Source organism: Pleurodeles waltl, chromosome 3_1 (genome assembly GCF_031143425.1).
Source record: "Pleurodeles waltl isolate 20211129_DDA chromosome 3_1, aPleWal1.hap1.20221129, whole genome shotgun sequence".
In the NCBI taxonomy this organism is placed as follows: Eukaryota; Metazoa; Chordata; class Amphibia; order Caudata; family Salamandridae; genus Pleurodeles; species Pleurodeles waltl.
This window is the reverse complement of record NC_090440.1, coordinates 1,378,642,321-1,378,655,604: the sequence shown is the minus strand read 5'-3', so window position 1 is coordinate 1,378,655,604 and position 13,284 is coordinate 1,378,642,321.

Below are 13,284 nucleotides of genomic sequence, written 5' to 3'. Positions count from 1 at the left end.
CAAGGCGCGCTAGCAGTTTTTGGTAGCAGCTTGATGGTTAGTTTCCTTAGGGAACTAGTGAGGTGGTGACTAGTGGCTATGGTAGTAGTTTAAAGTTGAGTAGAATTGTTTGATTTTTATGACGTTTGAATTTTGTTTTCTAAAATATCAATGGTAGCAAAGATGATGTCCTCTTAAACCCAGAAATGACTTTCCCAGATCCTGGATCCTGTTGGTAAGATTGAGTGTGTTCTCGGCGTGTTTTGAGATAGTATGAGAGTAGTAGATTGCGCTGGCACAGGCTTAAGCAAAATCGCAGGTGAATTATGATGTATGAGAGGTAAAAGTAGGGGGTCTGCGTACTCCAGTTTAGGGTTAGTGGGAGTGTGCGTACTCCAAAGTGTGAGAGTAGGGAAGTCGTCAAACTTCATATGTGTGTGGCGCTCTGTGCTCAAAAATTGTCCACGTGGTTGTTGGTGATGTACGGATCCTGCGTGGTCTAATACTCCGGAGTATATTGACAAGTGTAGGAGACACTTGGTTATATGTTGTAATCTGTCTGGTTTAGTAGGTTGATCGGGCCTGGTCAACAAGTTGGAGTGAATGTTAGATGAATAAAAGAAGCTTTAACTGAGATTTGGCGAGTCCTATGTGCACCAGGACAGACCCATTGATCAGTTAAGAGTAAAGTTTGCAGGTCGAATTTTACTTGCAACTGTGGGGGACTGAGAAAGAGGAATAGCTAAAGAGCCAGAAAGTGCCATTAGTGAAAATCCGTAAGGTCCCTGAAGCGATTGTGTCCCTTCCTGTAGTAAACCAGCAGGGTTGTTTTAGTTATTATTTGGTGAAGACGCTTGCAATAAATCACATTAGTCGAGTGGAAATGAGTCGAGGAGGACAAGCCGCAAGACTTTGTCAGCCGCTGTGAGTCAGTGTGACTTCAGTGTGTGCCGTGCATGGTATAGGTCGGTTAGTGAAAAGAGCTGCAACCGGATTGGCAGCAGTCCGTGAGAGGCAATTGGTTGAGAAAACGGGTGAAGGGAATCTTGGGAGTTAAAGTCATTTCATTTATTGAATTTGTAGTACACAAAACAGGCAAAATGATGTTTTTCAAGGCATTTAAAAATGCGATGAGGGGAGATTCATACATCAAGGCGTCAGTGGGGGAAACAACCCCCACCCCCCCGGAGGATACTCCTGCGCACCTCGTAATGACGGAAAAAGGTATAGCTTATGTCTTTGGTTAAAGCAATGGAGTAAATTGACTAAGAATCAAGGGACATTAGCTTTTCCAGAGCATGGAACGTTCAATTTGAGAATTTTGGACCAGTTGCGAATATCATTGTACGACATGAGGCTATTTCCGAGACCAGCACAATTTGAGGCTTTAGCGGTTTGGGAGTTAGTGGCCAGACAGCAGCAAGAGCTAAAGTTCAACAGAAGGGTGAAGAAGATAGAAAAGTCACTAGCAGAAGGTAGGTGGGATTGGGAGCAAAAAAGATGGAGGATTGCAACTATGAAAGAGATGAAGATGTTCCCAGCAATCACAGAAGGTGATGATTCAGACAAAGGGGATAATGCCAAGGAAGAAGAGAGTGAGGAGAAAAAGAAAAGAGAGAAGTCTTATGTGGATGATGATGATTGTGATGTTGAGGATCTCATTACACAGTTGCTGAGAGATAGACCTCCACCTATGACGACCTATGCAGGGGGTCCAAGGACTAGTGCTACAGCCCCTCCTGCTACTCCTGGAACATCCCAGGGAGCTGTACAAGCAGAAGAAGGACAGTTACCAGGGGCAGTACAGAGTACACCAGTCGCAGGAATGAGTGCAGTAGATCAGGCACCTTCGGTAACAAGGGTTTATCCAGATGTGCCAGTTCTTGAGACTGTTTCAAATATCGTAGTGCCGAGGGAGCAGGTGCTTCTGAAGCCAATGTTGGTCCAGACTGACCCGACCCCACCGTTATTGCCACCAACACAGATGCAGGGTATGTCGAAGTTTAATCCGTTGACAGGGACTTCGGTAGACCTCACACCAGTTATGAACCAGGCAATGGGAGTACCACTCACCCAGGGTGAACGTGCTAGGGCAGCCCCAGATGCAATATCATTACCGATCACTGTTGGTCCAGCGGTATCTCTTTATGCACAGAAGAAAACAGAAGCAGGGGAACAGATTGAGATGTCACAAAGTTTGGTTAGAAGGGGAGTGGGAGATTCAATGCAGTCAACATCATCTTCAGGACCTTGTCCTGGTGAGCTCAGATCTCCTACGGGTTTTAGTCCACTTGCAACATTGCCAGATGCGGTAAACGTCTCTAATGCAAATGAGAGCTTGAGACTTCTGACTCCGCAAGCCTCTGGTACAGTGGCACAGCATTTGCCAGTCAGGAATGTGAGTAATATCTCATTACAAGGGTTCACAGCTCAGCAGTTAACTAGTTGGCTGGAGAGTTTAAATTCTTTGGAAGGTGCATCAAAAGGGGAAGATCAATTGAACCTAGTGGGACTAAATATAGAAGCAAATGAATTAGTCGGGGGAACAATGGGATTGAACAGGTTAGAATCCTACTCTGAAGAACAGCTGAGGTATTTATGCCCAAGGATTACAAAAGAAGTAGGGAAAATACACAAGAAATTAGCGGAAGTAGCAGAGAAGCATGACATTGATTTTAAAACAACGAAACATTTAAGGCAAAGTTACAGATTAGATTTTGAGGCAAAAGATTTTGAACACATGAGATCAGCAGGAATGAAAGCACATTTTTTTGAGGGACTTGCTGCAGAGTGCACAAATTTGGGGAGCATTAGAAAAGTGGGAAGGCAGATGGGCAATGAATGAAAATGAGATTCTCAAGAAGAAACGGAGGGAGCAGAGAAAGGGGAATCAGTTAAAATGCTTCCGATGAGAGAGATTCCAGGGGGTCAGTTTGTTCATGTCCCGTGGCACCGAAGTGACATGTTGTCTTTTACAAACGATTATCCCAGATTTAGAGAGAAGCCAGTCGAATGGTATCAACAGACTGAGAGGTTCGTGAAACTCTCTAAGTGTTTGTGGGAGGACTTAAATACCTTATTCGAGATAGTTGTGCCATCCGACTTATGGGTTGAATGTCAGAGGGCAGTAGACTGGCCAACGAGTGAACCTTAAAGGAACACGATTACAGGCGCACCATCACCTGAGGTAATGAAAAATTATTATAAGGTGATTGAGTTCCTGAAAACTAGGATTTCTACTAAAAACATTGATTGGCAGAGGATTGACAGGACAGTCCAGGAAACTAAGGGGTCAATACATACTTATTATGAAAGGTTGTTAAAGGCTTTCAAGGAGTACAGTGGCAAGGAAGCGGTTGAACCAAAAGACAGAATGCATTTTGTGTTTAGATTTGTTGAAGCACTGTGCATCGCCATCCTACACAGAGACACCATCAAAGTCACCACCAGCTCCCAAGACACTATCGGCAACACTGAACACATGCACTTCCTTGTCCACATCAACAACAACTCCAGCCTCAGAGGTACACTAGTCTACAGACCACCCGGACCACGCCCCGCCTTCTGCGACACCATCGCAGACAGCATCGGCCCGTACGCCCTCACCTCCACAGACTACATCATCGTCGGTGATTTCAACTTTCACTTAGAAAACCCACAAGACCACAACTCTACCTCCCTCATAGACAACCTCAACAACCTCGGACTCAAACAACTGGTCACCGCACCCACCCACTCAGCAGGACACACGCTGGACGTAATCTTCACATCAAGCCAACACATAGCCTACACCCACACCACCAAACTCCCCTGGACTGACCACCGCTGCGTCTACCTCTCCTTCACCAAACCCCACACACACTACCATCAACACACCACACCCTACCGCATGTGGGACAAGATCCCCACAGAACGTCTAAACTCCCAACTGGCCCATAACCCCCCCCACACCATGACCCCAACGCAGGAGCACACAACCTCTCATAATGGATCACTGCCTGCGCAGACACACTAGCACCCTTCAGAAGACACATCACCACCCGCAACATCAAGAACGCCCCATGGTTCACCCTGAACTCCAAGACTCCAAGCGCAAATGCCGCCAAGCTGAGAAAATATGGAGAATAGAACCCTCCTCAACCAACTTCTCCACACTCAAAACCAACATTCGCACCCATCACCAACTCATACGCACCGCTAAAAGAGTTCACTACAAGACACGCCTTGACAACAACTCCCAAAACAGCAAAGAACTCTTCACCATCATCAACGAACTTGCGAAACCGAAAGCCAGCAACATAGACCCCACACACACAGCCCCTATGTGACACCCTTTCCAACCACTTCCTCCACAAAATCCTGAACATCCACAACAGCTTCACATCACACACACCCACCACACATACCCCTTTCTCACCCAACTCAACCCCCCCTCAAGACCCCACCACACTATCCACTTGGACCCCTACCACACACAAAGAAACTGAAAAAACCATGAACTCCATCCACTCCGGTTCCCCCTCCGACCCATGTCCACACCGCATCTACCACAAAGCTAGCCCTTCCATCGCCCCCATACTCTACAACATAATCAACTCCTCTTTTGACTCCACCACCTACCCAGACCTCTGGAAAAACGCAGATATTACCGCTCTCCTAAAAAAAAAACAAGCCGACCCAGAGATCCTCTACAACTACCGCCCCATCTCCCTCCTCCCGTTCCCCGCCAAGGTTGCAGAGAAATTAGTCAACACTCACCTATCCCACTTCCTCGAAGAAACCAACACCCTTGACCCCTCACAATCTGTGTTCCGCAAGAACCACAGCACAGAAACCGCCCTCATCGCATGCACTGACGACATCAGGACCAAAGTCGACAAAGGCAAGACCGTCACACTCATCCTCCTAGACCTCTCCGCAGCTTTTGACACCGTCTGCCACCACACACTCCGCACACGCCTCCACAACATAGGAATCCGCCACAAAGCCTTAGACTGGCTCTCCTCCTTCCTCACCGACCGAACCCAGAAAGTCCGCCTCCCGCCCTTCCACTCCAACACTACCAAGATCACCTGCGGAGTCCCCCAAAGGTCCTCTCTCAGCCCCACACTCTTCAACATCTACATGATCCCCCTTGCCAACATTCTCCGAGCACACAGAATCACAATCCTCTCATATGCAGATGACACCCAACTCATCCTCTCCCTCACCCGCAACCCCACCACCGCCAAAACCAACCTACACGCCGCTCTCCTAGACACCACCAACTGGATGACCACTAACCATCTCAAGCTCAACTCAAACAAAACTGAAGTCATCATCTTCGGCCCCAACAAACCCACATGGGACGCCTCCTGGTGGCCCACCGCCCTAGGCCCCGCACCCACCCCTGCAACCCACGCACGCAACCTCGGCATCATCCTCGACCCGCCCTCTCCATGACACAGCAAATCAATACTCTAACCTCCTTCTGCTTCCACACACTCAGCACCCTAAAAAAATCCTTCAAATGGATCCCCCCAGAGACCAGAAAGACAGTCACCCACGCACTCATCAGCAGCAGACTGGACTAGGGCAACGCCCTCTATACCGGCACCACACTCAAACTCAAACGCAAACTCCAAAAAATCCAGAACACAGCTGCGCGCCTCGTCCTCGGCCTCCCCCAACACGAACGAATCTCACCACACCTCAAATCCTACACTGTCTCCCCATAGACAAGAGAATCACATTCAAGATCCTCATCCACGCACACAAATCCCTCCACAACACCGGCCCAACCTACCTCAATGAAAGAGTAAACTTCAACACTACCACACGCAACCTCCGATCAGCCGACCTCGCCCTAGCCACAATTCCCCGCATCCTGCACACCACCACAGGAGGCAGGTCTTTCTCCTACCTCACCCCCAAAACCTGGAGCTCCCTCCCCACCGACTTTCGCCAAACCAAAGACCTACTAGTCTTCAGAAAGAACTTCAAGACTTGGCTGCTCGACCAGTGACCTTCCCTGGCCCACCCCCTCGGCCCCCCCCTCCTCAGTGCCTTGAGACCCTCACGGGTGAGTAGCGCACTATACACATTTCTTTGATTGATTGATTGATTGAAGGATTGAGACCTGAAGTAGAGCAGATGATTAAGAATCACTTGATTTGCTGGCAGGCAAAGCCGATTGATGAGGTGTTGCAGTATGCTAAATATTGTAGCAATGAGATTGAATTGAAACAAAATAAGTTAAAAGAAAAGGCAATGGTGATGCAGATTAAGGCAGCACAATCAGGTGTACAAGGAGCTTTAGTGCGGCCAATGCCGTCGCAACAGGGAGCCATCGCATTTCAACCTCAAGTGAGGGGTAGAGGACGTGAGATGGATATGATGCGTGGTCCAGATCTAAGCACTGTGGTTGTTCAGAATGACATGCAGCGTATGAAAAAGATGTTGCCATGTCATTTGTGCGGAAACGTGGGACACTGGAAGCAGGAGTTCATATTGATGGTGCAGGAAGGAATGTTTCAGCAAGGTGATGTTGGTGCAGTTCAAACTGTAAGAGTCTCAAGAATGAGGGGCATAGTTCCGAATACTCAAAATCAAGGTCAGAATTTCTTGCCTGTACAACAGTTGCAGGTGCCGGGAGCACAATTTACTTTCTTAACACCAGTACTGCAGCAGATTTCTATGGTGCCTAGACAGCAAATGCACATACCCCAAGCATTGATGGAGCAGCAACAAGTTATGCTTACTCAACAGGTCACTGGTCAGAGACCAAACAGTAGTAACAATATAGTACACCAGTACCCATTTCACAGTGAGGATGAAATGAACAATGAATGGATGACTGACAGTTCAGATGAAGGAGCATGCATTCTCGCTGCGTCCCTAGAAGTAGATCAGAGAGGGCCTTTTTTGAAGGTAAAAGTAATGGGACATAATGTCCCGTTCCTGGTTGACACTGGAGCTATGCGCTCCACAGTGAGGAGTGTGGAAGTACCAGATTTACCCCTTTCCGGCAGGACAGTTCAGGTCGTGGGAGTGGAGAATAGGCAGTTAACGAACCCTATCATAGAACTGGTGCAAGTTGAAATTGGAAATGATTTGGGACTACACAGATTTGTGGTGTCTGATTCAAGTCCTGTGTCCTTGTTAGGCAGAGATCTATTTTGCAAGACCAAATGTTCCAGAAATTGCACAGATGCAGGAATAGCGGTCCAGACAAATAGTGATGATGAGGAAGAACAGGCGTTAACCATGGTATTCAATAAAGCTCCCGAAGAATACCCATTGATTGAAATCTTTCCGAAGGTCACACTGAAGGAGTTGCATGCAGACCTGCAGGGAACAGTAAAGGAGAAAGTTTGGGATTTGACAGGGAAAGAAGTGGGATTGATCAAAGGAGTGGAACCTATTAAAATCACTTTGAAGCCGAATGTTGAGTTCCCGAAACTTCCACAGTATAAGTTGTGATATAAGTACAGGATGTGATGATGAAAGTGGGGCATATAATTGGGGACTTCCTGAAGCAGGGAGTTCTAAAGGAAGTGTTGAGTAGCCCATGTAATTCACTGATAATGGGATTGAAAAAGCCTTGTGGGAAGGTACGGGTTGTGCAGGACTTGTGAAAAGTGAATGACATGGTGGTTAGGTGTTGTCCGATTGTGCCCAATCCAGCAGTGATACTGTATCAGATTCCTTGTGAGACAGAGTGGTTCACGGTGGTTGACTTGTCACAAGCTTTCTTTTCAGTGGCACGTCATGAGGATAGTCAGTTTCTTTTCAGTTTCAAATTCCTAGATAAAGCCTTGAGCTGGTGCAGGCTTCCACAAGGGTATATGGAGTCACCATCCTTGTTCAATCAGATTTTGAAGAAGTATTTGGAGTCATTGAAATTACCCTGCCAATTGACTCTTGTGCAGTACATTGATGACTTATTGATTGCCTCCAGAACAAGGGACGAGTGTAAGCACAACTCGATTGCCCTGTTAAATCATTTAGGAGACTTTGGACACAAGGTCTCACCTGCGAAGTTGCAGTATTGCCAGAAGTCTGTCAAATATTTGGGCCATCAAATTGAGAGATGGCTGTGGAGAATTTCCAGAGAAAGGATTACAATGATTTTGCAGAAAAATCCCCCGACTTCCCCGAAAGATGTTCGCATGTTTTTGGGAATGGTAGGGTACTATAGAGAATGGATTCCGAATTTTGCTGAGATAGCAAAACCCCTACAGCAGTTGACACACAAAGGAGTTACAGATCCCATTAGCCTAGATGAGGATAAAATGAGGGCTTTCACTGAATTAAGAGAGAGTTTGTGCGAAGCTCCTGCATTGGGAATGCCTGATTACACAAAGCCTTTCACATTGTTTTGTCATGAACGTGATGCTTGTTCTTTGTCTTTTTTGACACAGGTCCATGGAGGTGCTTATCGCCCAGTAGCCTATTTTTCAGCTACCTTGAACCCGGTTGCAGCAGCTTTACCAGGTTGTCTGCGAGCAGTAGCCGCAGTTGGTCAAAGTCTTTCCCAATGTGAAGGGGTGGTCATGGGATATCCAGTGACTGTAATGGTACCACATTCTGTTGAAATTTTACTGACAAGAACGAAAACACAACATTTGACGGGGGCCAGACTAACAAGGTATGAGACGAGCATATTGAGCGCTCCAAAAGTAACTTTTAAAAGATGTACAGTGTTGAATCCAGCAACGTTATTGCCAAGTGATACTGTTGAAATTGAAAAAGAGGAGGATATAGAAATTGATTGTCTCGAAGTGACTGAGTGATGCACAAAGCCTAGACCGGATATCAGAGATGCTCGGTTAGAAGAAAATTATCAAATTGTCTTTGTTGATGATTCATGCCGTAGGGATGGAACAGGCACCTTGAGAGCAGGATATGCTGTATGTACTATTACAGGAACCCTAGAAGCATCTTGGCTTCCTGTTGTACAGGGAGTGCAGAATTATTAGGCAAGTTGTATTTTTGAGGATTAATTTTATTATTGAACAACAACCATGTTCTCAATGAACCCAAAAAACTCATTAATATCAAAGCTGAAATTTTTGGAAGTAGTTTTTAGTTTGTTTTTAGTTTTAGCTATGTTAGGGGGATATCTGTGTGTACAGGTGACTATTACTGTGCATAATTATTAGGCAACTTAACAAAAATAAATATATACCCATTTCAATTATTTATTATTACCAGTGAAACCAATATAACATCTCAACATTCACAAATATACATTTCTGACATTCAAAAACAAAACAAAAACAAATCAGTGACCAATATAGCCACCTTTCTTTGCAAGGACACTCAAAAGCCTGCCATCCATGGATTCTGTCAGTGTTTTGATCTGTTCACCATCAACATTGCGTGCAGCAGCAACCACAGCCTCCCAGACACTGTTCCGAGAGGTGTACTGTTTTCCCTCCTTGTAAATCGCACATTTGATGATGGACCACAGGTTCTCAATGGGGTTCAGATCAGGTGAACAAGGAGGCCATGTCATTAGATTTCCTTCTTTTATACCCTTTCTTGCCAGCCACGCTGTGGAGTACTTGGACGCGTGTGATGGAGCATTGTCCTGCATGAAAATCATGTTTTTCTTGAAGGATGCAGACTTCTTCCTGTACCACTGCTTGAAGAAGGTGTCTTCCAGGAACTGGCAGTAGGACTGGGAGTTGAGCTTGACTCCATCCTCAACCCGAAAAGGCCCCACAAGCTCATCTTTGATGATACCAGCCCAAACCAGTACTCCACCTCCACCTTGCTGGCGTCTGAGTCGGACTGGAGCTCTCTGCCCTTTACCAATCCAGCCACGGGCCCATCCATCTGGCCCATCAAGACTCACTCTCATTTCATCAGTCCATAAAACCTGAGGAAAATCAGTCTTGAGATATTTCTTGACCCAGTCTTGACGTTTCAGCTTGTGTGTCTTGTTCAGTGGTGGTCGTCTTTCAGCCTTTCTTACCTTGGCCATGTCTCTGAGTATTGCACACCTTGTGCTTTTGGGCACTCCAGTGATGTTGCAGCTCTGAAATATGGCCAAACTGGTGGCAAGTGGCATCGTGGCAGCTGCACGCTTGACTTTTCTCAGTTCATGGGCAGTTAATTTGCGCCTTGGTTTTTCCACACGCTTCTTGCGACCCTGTTGACTATTTTGAATGAAACGCTTGATTGTTCGATGATCACGCTTCAGAAGCTTTGCAATTTTAAGAGTGCTGCATCCCTCTGCAAGATATCTCACTATTTTTGACTTTTCTGAGCCTGTCAAGTCCTTCTTTTGACCCATTTTGCCAAAGGAAAGGAAGTTGCCTAATAATTATGCACACCTGATATAGGGTGTTGATGTCATTAGACCACACCCCTTCTCCTTACAGAGATGCACATCACCTAATATGCTTAATTGGTAGTAGGCTTTCGAGCCTATACAGCTTGGAGTAAGACAACATGCATAAAGAGGATGATGTGGTCAAAATACTCATTTGCCTAATAATTCTGCACTCCCTGTATATTCAGCACAAGTGGCAGAACTGGTGGCACTTACTAGAGCTTGTTATGTTTCTACCAGGCTACGAGTGACAATATACACTGATAGTCAGTATGGATTTGGAATTGTTAATGATTTTGGTCCATTGTGGTCGCAAAGAGGTTTCATGACCTCAAGTGGAATCCCAGTACAAAATGGTGACAGGATAAAATAATTACTGTATGCAATTCAATTACCTCAAGAGATTGCTGTGGTAAAATGCAGTGTGCATCAAATACGCCAGATTACATTTCCTTGGGAAATGGGTATGCAGATCAGGTTGCAAGGTTTTGCTCCCTGAACTGTATATCGTTCAAAGACAAGTGAGAATTGATGCCAGAAGAAGAGACCAGTTGTACAAGTTTTGCATTGAAAATAATCGATACTCTAGAAGAATTAAAAACATTGCAAGAAACTGTAGACAAGGAAGAGAAAACACTGTGGACAAAATTGAAATGTGTACAAAGACCAGATGAGATCTGGGTATCTGAAGAGGGTCAGATGGTATTGCCAAATTGTCTGTTGACTCAGATGGCTTGGTATTACCATGGTCATACACACATCGGAAGGGATGCCATGATTAGGCTGTTCAAGATTGATTGGTTCAATCTGAAATTTAGGCAAGCAGCTGAAGCAGTATGTCACAGATGTGTGATCTGTCAGAAACTAAACATGGGAAAAGGGACAGTGGTAAATCTGAGCCACATTGGAAGAGCAGGAGGACCATTCAGCAGAATGCAATTGGATTTCATTGAGATGCCTGCATGTGGTGGACTGAAGTACGTGTTGGTGATTGTGTGTGTGTTTAGTCATTCGATTGAAGCATACCCCACCCGCAGAAATGATAGTCTCACAGTCTCAAAGTTACTCCTTAGAGAACTGATACCAAGGTTAGGATTCCCGATCTCTTTAGAATCAGATAGGGGAACACACTTCAATAACAAAGTGATTCAGCTCTTGTGTGCAACACTGAACATTGAACAGAAGCTCCACTGCAGCTATCGTCCAGAGGCGTCAGGACTTGTAGAGCAGATGAATGGTACCCTGAAATCAAGAATTGCCAAAATGTGTGCTGCCACAAATCTGAAATGGCCGGATGCATTGCCTTTAGTGTTGATGTCAATGAGAAATATACCTGACAGGAAGACAGGATTGTCCCCGCATGAGATTCTTATGGGAAGAGCAATGAGATTACCAGCAATACCAGCCAATGCTCTTTGTCAGTATTACAGATGATATGGTGTTGGACTACTGCAAGGGCCTAGCTGATGTGGTTCGTTCTTTTTCTCACCAGGTACAAGCCGTTACCCTGCCACCTATCCATGACCCAGGCCACAACCTAAGAATGGGTCGTGATCAAAAAGCATGTGCGAAAGACTTGCCTAGAGCCACGATGGATAGGTCTGTTTCAAGTGGTGCTGACAACTACAACAGCTGTGAAGTGTGCTGGTTTGCATAACTGGATACATGCGAGCCAATCAAAAAAAGAGGTGAGTCCTTAGGATCATGAAGAAATGTTGCTGAGAACGCCAGCAGCTGCAAAACGAATAGTTCTACCTGAACCAGAACCGGAGCAGGTTGAGCCGGGAGTAGACCCAGAATTGGCGGAAGAAGGATCGATCACCCCAGTAAGAGACGAGGGTGTGGAATTCAGGAGGAAGATCGAGAAATCAATCCAACAGAAGTGACTAGAGATCCATGCACAGGAGAGGTCCTCACGAGAACAAAGAGTGCTGAAACACAAGGAGATCAAGTGCCAGAGCCTAAGGGGGAAAGAGTTGAGACAGGTCAAAGCCAAAAAGATCTGACTCCTCCTGAACCCATCGCAGGTCCATCAAGAGAAGGCACTTCAGATAAGGTAAAGGAAAAAAGTCCAATCTTGAAGAGATTGTTGGCAGAAGGGGCGAGAAAGGGAGATCACTGGCCTGAGTCTCAGATAGGCAAGAAAAAGGACTTGGTTATAAATGAAAAAATAGGGGAAGAAATAGACACAACAGAGAAAGACAAATTGAGTGACAGTGAAATGACAGGAGAAAGGAGGTTGAAAAGGAAGAGAGTAGCAAGTCGAAAATACGCAGGACCAGAGTGGGCATATGCCTCAACAAGTGATTGGCAAAACAAGTTTATGTCTTTTTGTTTTGATAGAGAAGTCCCAAATCAGTATTTTGATGCAACCTGAAGGATAAAATCAATACTGTGAATTAGAGTACACTGTTCCAAACTACTCTGACCTCCTGGGGGACCTGGGGTCTTCAGGAGCAAGAGCCCTCAAGCATCACAATGGATGACTAGCATCATCATCGAGAAATGCTCCTCACCAGGCCGGCACTGCAACGCCTAGTGGGCTCCCCGAGGGGGCTCTTAAGCCATGCTGTTCTACTTAATTAAGTATGTTAACCTACAATCAGAGTAGATTTTGAGTTGGAGAGAACAGAAGAAAGGGGTTAAAATTGGTTATTCATCGCACCAAAACATCATAATTTTAATCAGTCTGGGGTGGATGAAGACCAAGACTAAAACAATGTATCAGTGAGAGGCACGCAAGAGTACAATGATCAAGGAACTCTCAAAACCAAAACCTGGGGGACTATAATTCAAATAGTACCTCTATAACAAGGTCAACATGTTTCGCGTCCTATTGGTCCAGCCGGATCCATTGACGCTTCATCAGGACCAAAAAAGGTTAAACTTCTTCTCCAAAAATACTATGTACCCTAACTTTTTTAGAATTAAAGGCAGTCACTTACATTCAAGTCAACTGGTAAGGTCAGGTCGCCCTAAAAGAA